The sequence below is a fragment of the Onychomys torridus genome, chromosome 1 (genome assembly GCF_903995425.1).
Source record: "Onychomys torridus chromosome 1, mOncTor1.1, whole genome shotgun sequence".
Classification (NCBI taxonomy): domain Eukaryota; kingdom Metazoa; phylum Chordata; class Mammalia; order Rodentia; family Cricetidae; genus Onychomys; species Onychomys torridus.
Window position 1 is genome coordinate 63,087,319 of NC_050443.1, and position 15,181 is coordinate 63,102,499.

Here is a 15,181-nt window from a genome sequence, read left to right on the forward strand (position 1 = left end):
GCCAGGCCTCTGCTCCGCTGCAAAGGCTTATCCTGCTTGGTTTAATTGTAATTCTCAGTGCGTCTTTGTTTACCCTCACCAACTCATCAATTCTTACTCCATGGCTTGGACTTCATGTAGTCCAGGGGGCTTGTTTTGGTGTGTGTGTGTGGGTGTGTGTGTGTGTACATGTGTGTACTCAAAGCTTTATCGTGTCCTTGCTTCTTCAAACCTAACTCATAAAGTTCAGCCTGCAAGCCCTCTACACCTTTGCCCAAGTACAGGTCCTAGGAACTTATCAGATCCGGTCCTCTGATATCCTACTGTGGGGAGTATGTATGTCAGATGGAGTTGTAATATATCCTTGTGTTGACTTCTGAGCTGGGGTTAGGTTTTACCAGTGGCCCACCTGTTTACACATTCATCAGTTGCATCTACTGAGCTAGTAGAGGGCCGTGCTCTAAGGCATGGACTCCACAGGCAGCTTTGGGTAAGGAACAACCTTTCTAAGATTCACTGCCATCATTTGGGAATGAGGTCACTGGAAACTGCTGGAAGGTGCTCAGAACAGTCCCCTGCTGGGAAGCACACAGTGGACCTTGGCTGCTGTAGAGCCCAGGTGGACGGACCTTGGCTGCTGCTGCTGCTGGTGTGGACTTCGGGTGGGTAGAGTGTGGAGGACAGCAGGATGCACGGCCAGAGTTAAGCAAGTAATAAGGGAAAGTGAAAAGTCAGACTCTTAGGAAAAGCAAACAGAACACATCTGAATAAACCCCAGTAGCTTAGCAGCACCTCTCTGGCCCAGGGCTTCCTTAGGGGCATCTGAGACATGTCCTAGCATCCTATCTTCTTTCTTTCTTTCTTTCTTTCTTTCTTTCTTTCTTTCTTTTTTTCTTTCTTTCTTTCTTTTTTTGATACAGGGTTTCTCTGTGTAGCTTTGTGCCTTTCCTGGAACTCGCATTGGAGACCAGGCTAGCCTCGAACTCACAGAGATCCGGCTGGCTCTGCCTCCCGAGTGCTGGGATTAAAGCGTACGCCACCAATCTTCTTCTTTCTATCTTCTTTCTAGCTATGTCTCTGGGGTTTTCTCTCTATGCTTACATGTCATAAACTTACTGCTTCCAGGGCCCAGAACCTGTCACAAGGCTTAAGGAGCCAGGGCAGAGCTTGAGGCTGGGTGGACCCTAGTGCAGTGGGACAGGCTTGGAGGATAGTGAGTGCTGCTTCATGTTGATGTCTGGAAACGATTGTACTGCAACATGCAATGAGAGATTTGTGTAAAGTAGTTCAAGTAGGGGAGATGATGGAGGGAGGAAAGGAGGGAGATGGGAAGGGAGAGAGAGACACAGAGAGAGAGAGAGAGACAGACAGACAGACAGACAGACAGAGACAGACAGACAGAGAGACACAGAGACACAGAGAGAGACAGAGAGAGAGACAGAGACAGAGAGAGAGAGAGACAGAGACAGAGAGAGAGACAGAGAGAGACAGAGACAGAGACAGAGACAGAGACAGAGCGCACACATAACAGCCCTCATCAGTCCTATTTTCCACATAGTGCCATGTCCACTTCCATCAGAAGATGGACTGTCCTCTCTTCTTTGGCATTACAGGGAGAATAGAGACCCTGGTGCTCCATGCCCTTAGCCACTCAGGCAGGGCATGGAACTGGCAGCCTGTCCGTTGCTCTTTCTTTTCTTTGCCCCTCTCTTATTCTCTTCTCTGACCATCCCCAGTTGACTCCTGCACTTTCCATGAGGCCTTGTTGAGGCCTCAGACTCATTTTGTGTGTTAGGCATTTGGACTGAGCTCAAGTTATTGGGAAAAAAAAAAACCCTTTATGATTCCCTGTGTCTCCCATTCGGTGCCCTGGTCTGTGTTTCTGTTTATGAGGCTCTCTGTCTTTTGTCTCCATGGAGTACTTAATTGCATCTTATTCTGGAAAGAATTCCAATGCACATTGCTGAAACCATGCAAAATCATGAGAGAATGTTCTTCTAATTTCTTCCAAACTGTTTTTTTTTTTTTTTTTTTTTATTTGTTTGCCTATAGTTCCCTTCATGATAGTAAAGTACAGAGAGAAGGAATGGGGGCAGGGGGAGGGCGGTTTGCTAACTCAGATTTATTTATTGTTTCTAGCTCACATTTTTGTTTTGTTTTTCCCCTGGAGAACCAACCTTAGAAATTCCTACAGCAGATTGTGTTTAACTCTTCATCTCCCGGTCATTTTAAAACTGGACACTGCCTTTGGGGCATTCGCATCCAGCCTCAGGTCAAGACAGGAAAAAGCTCAGCCCAGAATTTGCTGAGCACAGTCAGGGTAGAGGGAGGTAGGGTTGGCTCCCCACGTAGTGCATGGCCCTGGTGCTCAGGGCCCATCATCTTCTGGCAGCCCAGGGGATGTCTTAGTTTCTTTTAAGTAAGAAGAGAGAAGATGTAGCAAAAGCTCTGAGTCCAGACAGGCACCTGTATTGGGCAGCTCTTTTGCCGCATGTGACCTTTCAACATTGGTAGCTTCTGTGGTATAGATGTAAAATGTCCCCAGCTGGTTTGTGTGTCTGAATACTTGGTTCCCAGATGGTAGCATTGTTCTGGAAGGTTGTGGAACATTTCAGAGGTAAGGGCTAGCTGAAGGAAATAATAGTGGTGCAGGGGAGGGCTGGACTTGAGGTTTACAGTTTGGTTCCACTTTCTGCCTTTCCCCTCTGCTTCCTGGTTTGCTGAGATGTGAGGTGAGATGTGGGGTGAGATGTACGGCACCTAAACTGCCCACTCATATCACCCTGAACCCTGCCATGCCTTCCTCTCTGTGATGGACTGGATCCCTCAAACTATGAGACAAATATCTCCTTCTTAAGGCCCTTCTTGTTAGGTATTTGGTCACATCAATGAAGAAAGTAGTTAATATTGTATAGAATTATCCAATTGCTTCTGCCATGGCCAAAAAGAAAAGAAAAATCATCAACGGATTCAATGGAAAGGAAGTGCAGGATCAAGTCCCATCAGTTCTAAGTGTCTTTGTTAGGGTTTTCTATTGCTGTGAAGACACACCATGACCATGGCAATTCTTACAAGACAGAACATTTAATTAGGGCTCACTCACAGTTCAGAGGTTCAGTCCATTATCATCATGGTGGAGAGCATGGTGGCATACAGGCAGATGTGGTGCCAGAGCTGAGAGTGTTACATCTTGCAGGCAACAGGAAGTTGACTGACACACTGGGTGGTATCCTGAGCCTAGAAAACCTCAAAGCCCACCCCCACAGTGACACACTTCCTCCAACAAGGCCACACCCACTCCAACAAACCCACACCTAATAGTGTCACTCCCTTTGGGGGCCACTAATGTTTTTAAAATGAAGGGGAAGAAGAGAGAAAGAGAGGGAACCAATTATTCAGGGTTGTCCCATGGCACCCCCACCCAGTTCCACAGGGACACTTATGGCTTCTTATAGTTGACCCCACCAAGCACTGATCCAGCGCAGACCCGGCCTTTTGTTCCAGGGGACTCAGGTGTGTAGGAGACTGGAGCCTTCTCCAAGCCCCAGGGCTTGCTAGTGCAGAGCCCACACTGGTCCACAGGCTTCCTAACCTTCACGTTTCCTGCCCTGCCCTTGAGAAACCTTTAGTTTGATTTGGCAATTGCAATCCATTGATGCCTGCTCAGCTTCCTCAGGCACACGTATAGTAAGATATTTGGGGCAGTGCTAGACAGCCACAACTGCGTTCTTGAAAACTCCTTACCACAGCACTGTAAACCAGGCATCATGCATACACAGGCCAGGAGCCAGCCAGCCTGTCCACAGATTCTACCTCCTGTTCTAGGAAGAGTCAGAAGAGCACTGCCTCTTCATGCTCCCTCCTCCCACCCCTCCCCTCTCCTCCCCTTCCCTTCTCCTCCCTCTGGTTTGCACGTCCTCCCTTCCAGGAGCTTGCACCTTGCATGGCCTGGTCCCTGTGATGCAGACTCAGGCTCATGAGTCCTCAGCAGGGAATGATGAGCCAATAAAGCTTTTAAAGCCCTTGAAGAATGTTTTCAATTATAACTCACATGACATGGGGCTCTGCTCTTTCTGCTTCCAACTTAGCAGTCTGGAGGCAGTTGCCAGAACCCCAAGCCAGCCAAGGACGGAGGCCTGAAGCTGCTGTCAGCAGAGGGAAACTTAGCCACAAATATAGGACATGGCATTGTATAGATTCAATCAAGGAGAAAAACATGTAAAATTCCACCGTGCAGGGTGAGCATTGCGTGGTACATTTGTATATTATAGAGTATATGTATATGCATCCATAGACACATGTACAATCATATTCCTTTAATTCTATCAACTCTGAGTTTCTAGAAATGGCAGTGCATTGAAATGTGTCCACCTCCTTGTCCTTGCCTCCCCTGTCTTTTGTGTTACTGTCTGGGATGAAGCCTTCTGCATTGAGTTTGACCTTTCCTCACATGGGGAGAGTGTAATGAATTGAATATCCTCACGTTACAAATCACTTCTTTTATTGCCAGGAGCTTTGCTCTCCCAACGGGGCAAGAACAGTTCGCGAAGACGACTTGGCAGTTTGCTTTTGTCTAGGTGGCTGGTGGATTCGAAAGAGTCACAGCCGTGTCCTGGCCACTCTGCCCAGTTTTCACTCTTGCCCCTTTTCAAGAACTGAGTTGGAGCCTCTGGGCTCCTTTGTCCTGGGGGCTCTGAAGAGGTTCTTTCTTCCTGGCCTTTGTTTGAGTAAATCTCAGTTTATTGAGGGGATTATGCAAAGAATAAAGTGGCTTTTGTCTGGGAGAGGAGTTTGGGGTCCTAAAAGGGAGGGTGTGAGAAGAGAGACAGGAGCCTGTGGCTGACTGTGCCCCAGAGTGGCAGGACCTCCCTGGGTCATGCTGCTGAGGTCTGACCTTGGGCACTGAAGGCACAAGCTTAGAAACATCCCTGTCTACAAGCAAGGCCCAGAAATAAGGAAGTACTGCCTCCAGGACATGGGGTGGCTGCTGTGTGCAGAGCTTGCAGATTCTAAATGTCCCAGAATGATAAAGAACTCCCTCAAAGGGGTCTACTCACGTCCCCATTCAGGCAGGATTGAATGGGATTGATACTATGTTATTTTGCTTTAAAAGCTACAGAGAATGTGAGTATTTCTTGTATACTCTGATACAGACAGTGAGAAAATTATTCCACCATTATTATATCCATAGACATCTTTGTGCATATCAAAAATGATTTCATTGAGACATAATCCTTAAAATGAAATGGTTGGGTTAAATTGTATAAAATAAAATTTGTTGGGTACATTCAAAGTGTGCAACACAGTGTCAGAAGACACATGTGCAGTCAACAGGTGACAGCGGAGGAATGATGTGACGGACGTCCTGTCACACACTGACATACTGTTCTCTCTCTGTGGCAAGAGAAGTTGCAATCTCCTTCAGCAAAATATCTGAACATAAGAATCTCACTGCTAGGCAAGCCGGAGAGATGGCTCAGTGGTTAAGAGCACTGACTGCTCTTCCAGAGGACCCGGGTTTAATTCCCGGCACCCCCATGGCAGTGCACAACTGTCTGTAACACTCACAAACATACATGCAGGCAAAACACCAATACACATAAAAATAAATTAAAAAGAAATAAAAAAGAGTACTTACTTTAAAAAAAAAGGAATCTCACTGCTGTGAATTAGATGACTTGGGTTACACAAGAGATCTTTTGACTTTTTTTTTTTTTTTGAGCTGAGGATCAAACCCAGGGCCTTTCACTTGCTAAGCAAGCGCTCTACCACTGAGCTAAATCCCCAGCTCCATCTTTTGACTTCTTTATTCTACATGTTTATGATTTTAGATTCTCTGACTTAGACAGGCCTATTTTTAGTTTACTTATTTATTTATTGAAAATCACTTTATTGTAATGGGCTCACAAATTAAAATAACACACACACACAAATTAAAATATCACACAGTTAGTTTAAGGAAGCCACTCAGACACTTGCCCGTCTCAAACTCTGTATCTCAGTGAACTTCTATGCGGTTAAAATGGGCGTCATAGCCATGGAGCTTTGCTTAGAGCTTGGTACTTACACTGTCAACTTTTTTTTTTTTATGGCTGTATCCATCCCACCCCAACCTCACACAAGGGGAAAAAAGCACTGACTAGAAAAACAATTGTCTTCACATCCTCCTTCAGGACTCATGTGCCTTTTTGTCTGAATCTGTTTTCCTTAATGTTAGGTCTCAAACCCCCGGAAAAGGGCTAACTAAGGTGCCCATTTAACATGTCAAAGCAGACCTGGCCTTCAGGTTCTCCCAGCATCCCTCAGTCCTTATCAGTTACAGCCTTGGGCTGGCATACCCTGCTCTCTGCCCTGAACTCTCCAGCCTAGGGGCTGGGCTGCCCTTCTCTCTGCTGCCCTCCCCTATATAATCTAGCCGTTCTGGCTAGGCCGGTCCATTTTAATCTGCTTTTACCCCTTGCCCTCCTGGACTCTTGGTCACCTGGCTCTCCCCATTCCCCTTTCTCCTTCCCTCACATGGCCTAGCTCAATGTCATGTCCACTCTGGACTCTCCCAGATGTCTCTGCCTCTGCTGTGCTCTCCCTGATATCTACAATAAGCCTTCTCCTCCACCATGCCTAGGAGCATTCATGTCCTCCTTTTTATTTCTTTTTTTTCATTCACTAGCCATCTAATATTAGCTGCCCTTCTGGACTCCTTCCTACATGTTATCCTATGCCCACACTTCCAGCTGTTTATATATCAAGATGCACACACTGAAAGGTAAGACCTGATATGCCGGAGAACATGTGGTTTTTGTTTCTTTTCTGAGTTTGGCTGAACTTGCTTAATATTGTACATGCTAAATCCAATGATTTCCCTGCAAATTTCATTTTCTTTCCAGCTGAATAATATTCCATTATATATACATGCCAGATTTTCATTATCTGGTCATCTGTTGATGAACATCTAGGCTGGTTCTATTTCTCGCTGTCATAATTAGATCAGCAATAAGACAGGTGTATGAACACCTTTATGGCAGGATGTGGAATTCTCTGGATGTGTGCCAAAGACTAGAATAACTGGTCATAAGACAGTTATACTTTTAATGTTTCGAGGACCTTCCAAACCGATTGTCATAATGACTGTACTACTTTGCACCCACACCAGCAGCTAATAAGGATTTCTCTCTCTCCACAGCCTCTCCGATGATTGCCATAATTCCTGATGATGGCCACTCCGACTGGGGTGAGATGGTATCTCAAAGTAGGTTTAATTTGCATTTTCATGATGACTAAGGATGTGGAACATTTTTAAAACTTTTAAAACAGTTATTGGCTGTCTGTGTTTCTTCTTTTGAAAACTATTCACTCCATTACACTGATGTTGATTGGCAGTTTTGTTTCCTTGTTATTTAATCTCTGTTATTTAATCTTTGAAAAAGTTAGGAACATAACTGACTATATATATGTGCTAATGTATTAATATATGGATATATATGGGTATATAGGATTTATTAGACTAGCTTGCAGGCTGTGGTCTATGTTCGTCAACAATGTCTGTTGGACCAAAGGCTGAGAATCCAGTAGTGGGTCAGTCCTTGAAGCTGGAGGGCTCAGCAGTCCCAGTCTGAATCCCAATCAGGAATCCCTGCAAGGTTCTTGGAGAGCTGCTGGCCTTCAGTCTATGTTGGAATGCTAAAGAAACTGAAATTAATACTGGCTTAAGCAGGAGGATGGCCAGCCTTGCCAGGGAGAGCAAGGACAAGCAGGCAAGAAGCAAGATTTTCTTCTTCCGTCTCCTTTTATTTGGGCTGCCACCAGGTGTGGCACAGATTTAAGGTGTGTCTTCCTGCTTCTGATAATCTGGTTAGGAAAATCTCTCACAGGTGTGTCCAGCAGCTTGGGTTTTAGTTGATTCTGGACATGGTTAAATCCACAACTAAGGTGAGCCGACACAATGTGTGTGAGTGCTTTGCCTGAATGTATACATGTATGTCCAACACACGTGTGCCTAGTGCCCTTGAAGTTAGGAAGAGCGGATCAGATGCTGTGGAACTGAAGTTAGGGATGGTTGTGCGCTATCAAGTCCTCTGCAAGAGCAACAGCTGCTCATGAGTGCTGAGCCACCCCTCCAGCCTGTCATTCCTGCCATGCTTTGTAAATTCTGGACATTAGCTACCTGTGCAGCTGGTGCGGACTTTCCTCTGCTCTCTGGGCTGTCTGTTCACTCATCTGTGGACACTCGGGGCTAGTTTCTGTGCTACTAATGCTCTGTCCAGAAAGTTCTGGCCAGCCTCAGTGTCTTGAAGAGGATTTCCTGTGTTCCCCTCTAGTAGCTTCAGCATTCCAGGTTTTAAAATTAAGGTTGTCTTTGATCAGTGAAAACTGATTTTTGTACAAGGTGAAAATTATGTATCTAATTTCATTCTTCTGCAGATGGATATCCAGTGTTGCCAGCACCATCTATGGAATAGGCTCTCTGAAGGAGGATGTCTTTCTGTATGCTGTGAATATTTGTTGTTCGCACTGGTTAATAAAGAAGCTGCTTTGGCCTATGTCAAGGCAGCTTAGAGGCAGGCAAGAAATCCAAGAGAGAGACAGGAAGAAGAAAGGCAGGGGTGAGGGAGACGCCAGCCTGCTGCCTAAGGAACAACATGCCAGCAGACTGGTAAAGCCATAGAACACAGGGCAAGCACAGATTAATAGAAATGGGTTAATTTAAGTTATAAGCTCTAGCTAGCAAGAAGCTTGCCATAGGCCATGCAACTGGTAATTAATATCAAGCCTCTGAATGATTATTTTATAAGCAGCCACTGGACTGCAGGGGCCAGGATGGCACCGTAGGAATGTGGGACTGTGAGGCCTGGGCAGGACTGGAGAAAACTTCTGCTACATTTGGCTGCCCAACGTGTTGGCTTGCACTTCCACCTAAAACCTGAGAAAGCTTTTTAAAAATGATTCTAACCGGAGCTAAAAGCAGCGGTTGTGTCTCAGGCAAGCCACTTATTGTTCAAGGTGGATGCTGAAATGCTTTTGAGTAGTCACAGAATCCTTTGGTCATCTGAAACACACTCACTTACAGTTCATGAGTGACTCTGAAGACAACTGTGGTCCTTACCTTTTAATCCTTCCTAAGGAAGAATCTTGTACATGGAATTGTTTTCATGTCTCCTGTGCTTTCTACAGTAAGGGTTGAGAGTCTTTCTTTTCATGCCTAGAGTCTATTTTCTTATGATTTCTTTAGGTGTAAATGTATATCATCTCTATCTATCTATCTATCTATCTATCTATCTATCTATCTATCTATCTGTCATCTATCTATCATCTATCTATCTATCTATCTATCTATCTATCTATCTATCTATCTATCTATCTATCTATCTCTATCTCTATATCCGGTTTAAACATAGTTTATGTGGTTTAAACATAGAACTTTTCATCCTGGCTGTTTAGCTATACACTTTTGCAAACCCTCTCTTCTTCTGGATCCTGGTTTCATGTTGGAGTGAAGAGGATGAGAGGTGAGGGGCTGGGAAAATGCTAGTATTGGACCATTCATAGACAGCAGCTTTTGCATTCTTTATCACTTGGAAATTGATGGAGAATATCCAACAGCAGCCTGAAGACGAGGCTGGATCCGATAGAACATCCACAAACTAAACAACTTCTCACTGTGCCCTTGAGCCCTTGGTCTGTGCCTCTGCTCTGCTTTTTCCTATTAGCTGTGCAAATTTGGACATCTTCTGAATCTGAGGTCCTTTCTCTGTGCAATAGGAGGTGGGAGGCTTGTTGTGAGAACCAAATGTGCTCAGTATCTCCTGCTCAGCAGATCATGCATGAAGTCTACTTTATATACAAGAGAAGAACTGGGAGCCCAGGACTCCCACACAACTTGGAATCCCCCAGAGATGTTCAGTGAGACCCAGTGAAATGCTCTCCCTTTCTCAGTTACCACTGAGCTTCCCTGGCACCCTGTGATTGTCTTGGCATGGAGTTAAAGACTGTGGGCTGGCTACCTGGAAGTAGAGAGCCGCATGGATGGGATGCAGACCCAGCTGAGAATCAGACTTTCTGACTTTCCCTTCCTCAACAGGCCTTTGGAAGTCTTTTCGTCCAGACGGCGTCTGTAATTGAATTTCATCTTATTTATTCAACTTTTGATTTGAAAAAAATTCTACTTCTTAAGATGATAACAGAAGCCTGTATGAGCCAGCTGGTCACATTAGGGAATTATATTTCCCTTCCATTACTCAGATATCTGTTTCCTTGGTTATTCATTCTATAGGCACTGTGTGAATCATTTACCTCAGCTGCTCGCCACTTCAGTAGTGGGCACTGCCAATGTGTGTAGAGTTTTTTAACCCTAGAATCACAGATTGAAGAGTTCCATGCTTTTTTCAATCCCCTCCAGTTCTAAACAACAGACAGAACAGACACCCTCCCATTCATGTTTCTTCCCACCCAACACAAAGGCATCTATTGCTGAGAGACACTTCTCTTCCCACAGGCTCACTATCATGGAGAGCTCAGGCTCCAGCAGAGCCTTGGGAAGACCTGTATCTTGGTGAGATTTTTCCAAATAGAACTTGGGGTCACAGGGAGGCGATGTGACTGTGCCACGGACTCAAGGTCATCAGATGATCCCCAAGTTCCTCATTCTCTTTGTATTTCTACCACCATGTGCTGTGGAGTCCTCCGATGTCTTAAACAGGAGATCTGTAGCACTTAAGTTGGGCTTCTAAGATAGGCTTGAGGGTTGGAGGCAGGCAGGAGATCGTCAAGAGTGAAGAAGTGAAACAAGCGAGCACGTTTCCCATAAACCTCAGGGTGCAGGAAGGTGACAAAGGGTTGGAGTCATAGATACCTGAAGTCTCACAAAGGCCTGAACAGTTCTGAAACTGGAGTTATGAATGATTGTAAGCCACCATATGGAGTCTATGAATCCAACCCAGGACCTCTGGAAAAGAAGCCAGTGTTCTTAATCACTGAGCCATCTCTCCAGACCAGTCAGTTAATTTTTTAATAATAATAAGCCAAAGGTTCTGGTATTCCCAGTCTGCTCTAGCACATGACACTGTGCAAGTATGCAGGATTCTTGAAGACTGAGGACAGCATCTTTACATTCACAGTGGCTTCTGATTGTCCTAAAAAGAGAATGACAATTTATATTAATGAAATTAAGTCCAAATGTTCTACAATCATACACTTTTTTTTTGCTAACTTACTGCCTTTTTACACAGCTTTTATGTAGATGGTCTAAATCTTATCTAATACCTAGTAATACTAAGAATGTAGAAGAATGGTTATGAAGTATAATAATTTTAGTCTAATACAATATTAAATGAAATAATGCTGATTTTTATTTGAATAGCAGAATAACCACATAAATACCGTGGGTGGTGGTGTGCTCCATGCCCCTGGGTGTGATGTTGCCATTGTCTGGAATTGCTTCCTTCCCATTCATCTTTTCTGATGGCACGTGAGAAATCTATCCTGATGCTTCCAATGCTGTACAGGCTCTCTGGTGTGTGTGTGTGTGTGTATGTGTGTGTGTGTGTGTGTGTGTGTGTGTGTGTATGTAAAGGAGGGGGACCATTAGAAGGAAGTAGATTTCTTAAAGGAGTGGATGGGAGTGGGGAAGGGGATAAGGAAATATATGTGACATGAGAGTGGAAGACAGAATTTGTGGAGAAAGAAAGGCAGAGAGAGGTGGTCAAGGGTGCTGGGGAAGATAATAAAGGAGGTAGCTGAATAAGAAAGCAATATAATGATATATATGGAAAGCTAATCATTTATCTAGTTCTAACTGTCTTGGATTTTTTGGTTTCAGTGATTGTTAGGTGCTTACAAAGATATTTGACAGTGAATGTACAAAACCCAATATGAAGCTCCACAGCTTTTTTTCCAAATGATGGTTTATTGGGGTGTACAATATATCAACCACAATTCTAACTGTATGGAAGTTCATTGAGATACATGGACTTTGGTTCTAGTTAATTTTGTGTGTGATGTTTTTAAATTTTAGAATTTATTATTATTTTAAATTTAATTTTTTATTAATTTTTTATACAACATATTTTAGTCATATTCTTTTCCCTCCCCCAACTCATTCCAAATCCTACCATCTCCCTGTCTAAACTTCATATTCTCTCCCTTTCTTTCTCAAAAAAGCAACAAGAAAAGAACAATAATGAAAATCAAAATGGATAAACTAAAATGAAGGAAATCACTGAGACCAAATAAAAAAGACCCAACAAACAAAGGTGAACAAAAAACACATGGATCCTGTTTCATGTTGGCTGACTACTCCTGGGCATGAGGCAGGGCCTCGAGTATAGGTGATACACCCAGTGGCACTCCACTGGAGATAAACAATCTTCCCTTTCCAGAAGTTACCAATTTCAAATAGCATCATGGTTAGGGGTGGGACTTCATGTCCAATTCCCCTTTTCCATGCTGAGATTTTGTCTGGTTTGAGCCTGAGCAGGTCTTGTCCGTGTTATCACCGTTTCTGTGAGTTCATATGTGTATTGGTTTTATTGTGTCCCACAGATATTATTTCCTTGGATTCATTCACCATCCTCTTATAATCTTTCCATCTCCCTTCTGGATAGATTCCTGAGCCTTGAGGTGAGGCATTTGATAAACACATACCATTTAGGGCCCAGTGCTTCAAAGTCTCTTGCTCTTTGAACATTATTCCATTGTGGATCTCTTTGTTAATGACAATCTACTGCAAGAAGAGCTTCTCTGATGAGGGGTGAGTGGTAGTCTGAGCTATAGGTATAGCAGTATGTCACTAGAAGTCATTTTATTGCTGTGTGTCTTTAACAAAATAACAGTTGTAAGTTCTTCCCTAAGTCCATGACCTGTACCTTGTCTCAGGTCCTGGGTCATTTTTACCAGTCAGTATGTATCTCATAGAGTAAGCCTTAAATCCAAGTGAAAAGTGGTTGGTTATTCTCACAGCATCTGTGCTGCTGTTGTACCAGTACATCTTGTAGGAAGGTCACTGTTGTAAGTCACAGGCTGGGTAGTGTTGAAGACTACTGTTTTGTGTGCGTGGGTGATTTGACTGCATGCCTGTCCATATGCCATATGCATTCAGGGCCCTCAGAGGCTAGAAGAAGGTTTCAGATCCTCTGGGACTGGAGTGACACTGTTGTGACCTGCCATGATGTCCTGGGGAATCAAATCTGGGTCCTTTAAAGTGAAACCAGTGCCTCTAACCACTGAGCCACATTTCAGCCCTGTGTGTGATATGGAGGCCTTTTGCAATGTTTTCCATAATAAAGCCTAACATATACAATAATGAAATCCATCACTTTCTATTCTAACTTTAAAAATTAATTGAATATATATCTATATAGCTATTTATCGATATCTATATAGATTTATGTCTTCATGAAAGTACTTCTATCATAGATTATCTTTGTTACTTTCTTTAGTTTTTTTCCTCTTCAACTGATTCAGAGTACTCTAAGGACAATTCAGTGAGCTTCATTGGAACTCAGGAACAGTCCCATTGTCCAGTATATTTCTTCCAGCATGGTGTGATTATGATTGTGTTTCACAGACTTATTAATGAATCCAGCTTCATATTGGCCACTGTTCCTTTCCCTTCTTGTGATGTGGCAGAATAAATATCAGCCTCTGAATCACAGTTTGATCTTCTGTAGTTTGTCTATAAAATAGGGGAAGTGCCTGCATCCTCTCTATTGAGATTCTTCTTAGTTGTAGACAACAGAATCGTTCCTTTTGGTTCTACAAAAATAGTATATAAAAGTATATAATATCACAGTGGACATGCAAGAAACAGATGTCAGCTTGGGCTTCTTGGAACAACTCTAAAAGCCAGAAACCTAAGTGAACCACCCAACCCACCCATGTCTCTATAGAGATAGCAGAGCCTGATCAGGTAGCTTCCATGATGACCGACAATTCCAGAAAGGCACTCCATTGCTAATCAGTCAAGCAAGTGTCTGGAGCCCTACCCAAACCCATCAGATAGTCAAACAGACATCATATTCAGGACTCTAATCTAATGGAGTCTGGGAAATGAACTTACTTTTGCAGATTATGACTTCAGGGAGGTATACCAGAAGTCGGGAAGTGTAGGAACCATGTAAGCCCCTCAATAGAATCCTCTACTTGAAGCTCCCGGTTCCCTGGGAGCACAGCAAGTGCAAGCTCCAAGGAGGTGAAGAAGACATGGTCATGGTTGGCATCCATCTGAGTGTGTGGCTTGCATTGTGTGTGGCCTGACATCCTTTCCTCTCTTTCCTCCCTTACTGCTCATCATAAGAACTCTTCACCTAGCTTTCATATTGAGGATGTGCTAAGGTGCAAAGCAGGTAAGTGAACTGCTCAAAGCCACATGCTAATAGTGGAGGCAGGGTGGGGACCTGAGTTCTTAGTAACCTCTTCTCTGCCACACAACATTACTGGATTATTCAAATAAGACCAGGCACACAACCCTGCTTTGTCACTTAAGAAACACAATGCAAATGTGAATATTTTGCTTATCCAGGTAACTGCTCAGATTCATTCTAGTTCCCATTTTAACCTTCTCCATTAGCTACTTTTCTCATGGCTGATACAACACCCAATAAAAGCGACTTGAGGGAGGAAGGGTTTATTTTGCCCCACAGTTTGAGGCACTGGGTCACATTGTTTCTCCATCAGGAAGCAGGGAGATGAAAGGTGGGGCCCGGCTCACTTTCAGTCTGGGCTGGTTCAGCCCATGGGATGGGTCTCCCATCCTTAATTAAATATCTCTGGAAATATCTTCACAGTCTTACCCAGAGACATGTTCCCACAGTGATTTAAAAGCCAGCCCAGTTAACAATGAAGACTAACCACCACATTTGACAATGTTTTTTAAAGTTACAAATATCGGAGCCATTCTGGAAGAACAAAGCTTCACAGAGCAGAGAGGTTCAAGTCACTATTTGAAAAGGACACGTTGGCCCAGGGCATTTGCCACAAAGATCAGGGTCTCCAACCCTCAACCAGGAGTCTCCTGCATCACACGTTCAGAAACCATTGCAGAGGAAATAAAATGAAGTAAAATGCAGGCGTTACAGCCCCAGGGCTTCCCTCTCTCCTCTGAGGCTCTGCATGGGTCCTGTGGTGTGTCTGTAGAGGAAGGCTTCCTTCGGTTTCATTGGTCTGGGAGACAGTGTCTCTGAGAGCTGAATTGTTCTGAGAAGGCAGGGGA